Raw genomic sequence first — 3,931 nt, 5'->3', positions numbered from 1 at the left:
TGTTGGCTGTTGGTTTGTGATAGATGGTTTTTATCAGAATGAGGTAAAGACCATCTATCCCTATTTTCTGTAGGGTTTTTATTATGAATGAGTGTTGGACTTTATCAAAAGGTTTTTCTGCATCTATTGAGATGATCATGTGATTTTTGTCTTTGGCTATGTTGATACAGTGTATTACATTTTTTGATTTGTGTATATTGAACCATCCCTGTATTCCTGGGATGAATTCCACTTAGTCATGGTGTATAATCTTCTTGATGATTTGCTGCATTCTGTTTGCTCGTATTTTATTGAGAACTTTTGCATCTATGTTCACTAGGGAGATTGGCCTGTAGTTCTCTTTCTTGGTTGGGTCTTTCTCTGGTTTTGGTATCAGGATAATACTTACCTCCATGAATGAGTTAAGGAGAATTGCTTCCCTTTCAACTTCACTAAACAGTTTGAGAAGTACTGGCATTAAATCTTCTCTAAGTTTCTTGTAGAATTCAGCTGTAATTCCATCAGGACCTGGGCTTTTCTTTGTTGGTAAGTTTTTTACTACATTTTCTAAATGACAAAAATTTTACTTTATTGCTTTACAATTCCTCAACATTTAATGCACATACTGGTAAACAAGAATAGGAAAAGATCACAAAATCCAAGTTACCTAGCAGTGCAGTAACTTTTAATTCCTTAGTTAGCAAAAATGTGGCTTTCATTTAGGTTCATTTTTTTCAAACATTACATTTTCAATTTCACTGACTCATATTGAGTTATTCAGGATTTTTATATCTTCTTGATTCAGCTTTGGTAATTCATATGTATCTAGGAATCTGTCCATTTCCTGTTTTTCATCCTATGGGAGTAAATATTTTCAAAGTGAGTACTGATGATCTTCTGAATTTTATAGGATCTATAGTGATTTCACCCTTTTCATTCCTTATTGCATCAATTTGAGTTTTTTTCTCCTTTTTTGATAAGGTTGGCAAAGCATTCATTACTTTTATTTTATTTTATTCTTCCAAAGGACCAACTCTTTGATTCATTAATTCTTTGTATTGTTTTCTCAGTCTCCATTGTGTTGATTTCTACTCTGATCTTTATAATTTCCCGCCTTCTTTGGGCTTTGGGTGTGACCTACTCTTCTTTTTCTAGAAGCTTAAGGTTCAGCATTGGTGCATGTTCTGTTTACCTGATGTGGGAATTCACTGCTATAAACTTCCCTCTGAGGACCGCTTTCATTGTGTCACACAGGTTCCAATAGGTTGTATCTGCACTTTTGTTTGATTGTAAATATTGGTTAATTTCTTCTTTAATTTTATGTGTGACTCTTTGGTTGTTCAGGAGAGTGTTATTTAATTCCCATGTGTTTATGGAGTCTTTGCAATTTCTTTTGTCACTAATTTACAATTTCATTGCACTATGGTACAATAATACATATGGGGTAATTTCAATTCCTTTGCCTTTACTTAAATATGTTCTCTGGCCTCGTGTATGGTCTATTTTACAGAACGTTTCATGTGCAGCTGAGAAGAATGTGTATTCCAGTGCTATTGGGTGGAACACTCTATAAAGGCCTATTAAGTCCATTTATTCACAAGTTTGATTTAGTTCTGTTGTTTCTTTGTTGTTTTTTGTCTAGTTGACCTATCTCTTTGTGACAATGGAGTTTCAAAGTCCCTCGTTATGACTGTTACTACTTATTTGATCTTTCATGTCTGTTAAAATTTGTCTTATAAAGTTGGGTAAAAAAATCAAATCCTCTAAATTCAAAGACCCCCAATCCAAAACTTGGCATCTTGGATGAATACACAGTTCTGAGATGAAGTACATATGACAAATAAATATATAAAAATGTTCAACATCATGGGTTATTTGAGAGATGCAAATGAAAACAACAATGAGATTTCATCTCACTCCAGAAAGAATGGCTATCATCAAAAAATCATCCCAATAATAACTGTCGGTGGGACTGTGGGGGAAAGGAAACACTTTGCTGTTGGTGGGATGTACACCAGTGCAACCACTGTGGAAATCAGTGTGGAGAGTCCTCAAAAAACTAAGACTAGAGACCCAATTTGACCCAGCCATTCTCCATCCTGGTATCTTCCAAAAAGAATTAAAAGCATCATACCACAGCAATATATATGCACATTCATGTTTGTATCAGTTTGTAATAGCTAAATCTTGGAAACAACCCAAATGCCCATCCACTGAGGAATAAGTAAAAAAGATGTGGTTTTTTAATATACTAGAGCACTACTCAGCCATAAAGGATAAACTTGAGACATTTATTGTTAAATGGATGGGCCTTGAGACCATATTCGTAGGTGAAATAAGTTAGACACAGATGTGTCAATATCACAGTGTCTCACTGGTGTGGAAACTGAAATTATAAAAAAGAACAAAATTGTACAAGAGATACGGTGAAATGGGAAGACATTGTTCTAATGGAAAATGGAACTAGGGAGGGGGAGGGGGAAGGAAGGAAGGGAAAACAAAAAATCAGAAGGATAAAATGTAAACAAATTTGTCAATAAGGAGAGGAAGAGGGATTAAAGGGAGGAAAGGAGCATAGGTGAGGAGAAAAAGACAAATCAAAGTGTATCATGTACAGGTACACATTCTCTATAATGAATGTCATCATTGTATATCCCTAAATTGTACCAAAAACTTCATTAAATTTACAGAAAAGAATTAAGTAAACAAAAAAACAGCCTTTCAAAGAGAAAAAAAAAGAAATCTTTTCACATTAGAAGTTGATTGTATCAAAAATTTGCACAAGTTTTTACAGTAATGGAAGCAAGCACATGTATATCAATGTTATTTATTACTTTTGGGAATACTGAATGTGTAGGGAAATGACTTAATTGATACAGGTTTTTTCTTTACCGTCAGTATTTTTCAAAAAAACTGTGCAATTCATTATTGCAAATAACATATCTAAAATGCTCACAGTGACTCTCAACTGCTCCATATCGCACATGCACAGCCATTCCAATGTCTTCCTGCATCCTATATACCAAGGTCTTTGTACATCTAAGGTATTACTAGGCCAACTAGAATTAAGAAACTTTCCACCATTTGACAGGAGTTTCTCTGTGAACTCACAGAGAGAGAAGGGCTATTTTCAAAGGACCTGAAACCACTCAGGAGTATATATTTCATATTTAAAAATACCTAAGGCTGTAACAACACCATTGAAAAAATCCCACAATGTTAACATAGATATAATTTTATAGTCATCAGTAAATCTGAGGTCATGACAAAGCTTTTATACAGATCATGAGTTGAGATGAAAAACTAAGTACTTTAATATACATAGTTTATAGAATATTTCAACTTGGAAATAACAAAGGCAACAGGAAAAATTTATAAAAGCTGGGTACAGAAAAAAAGGCTATTTCCACAACATCCCTCCAAAACTGATTCATCACCTTTCATGTTAGGATAACATGCAGCCTGAGTCTCCACCCTCCGTGCACCTGGTAGAGACAGGAGATCCTGACTCACAAGGCCCATGACCTGCTATCACTGGGACTCACGTGTGGGCCCTCACTGTGGGTGCCCCGCACCAAGTGAGGTACTAGAGCAGGTGTTCCACAAGCCGTTGGCACCATGGTTCGGGTCTGGGCTTTACTTGCACCGTGACCTTCTGTAGGTCACAGACACAGACAGTCCAAGACCACTGCCAGTGAAGCCCACATCTGGCTTCTGTGCACATCCTGAGCTGCCTGGAGGCACAGAATCAGGTACTCTACAAACTGTTGACCTTGTAGTTTGTATCTGGGTATTGCCTATACCCTGTACTGCCTGGGGACACAGGTACAATGGTACAGGATTGCACCACCAGTGCAACCCAATTCTGGGTAGTACCCATGCCCTGAGCAGTGAGGGGATGCTGGATCAGATGGTCTGCCATCAGCTGACATCACAGTTCATGTCTGAGACC

The sequence above is a fragment of the Chinchilla lanigera genome, unplaced genomic scaffold, assembly GCF_000276665.1.
Source record: "Chinchilla lanigera isolate Chin_1 unplaced genomic scaffold, ChiLan1.0 scaffold00036, whole genome shotgun sequence".
Taxonomy (NCBI): Eukaryota; Metazoa; Chordata; class Mammalia; order Rodentia; family Chinchillidae; genus Chinchilla; species Chinchilla lanigera.
The sequence above is the reverse complement of the archived record's forward strand: the minus strand, read 5'-3'. Positions refer to the sequence as shown.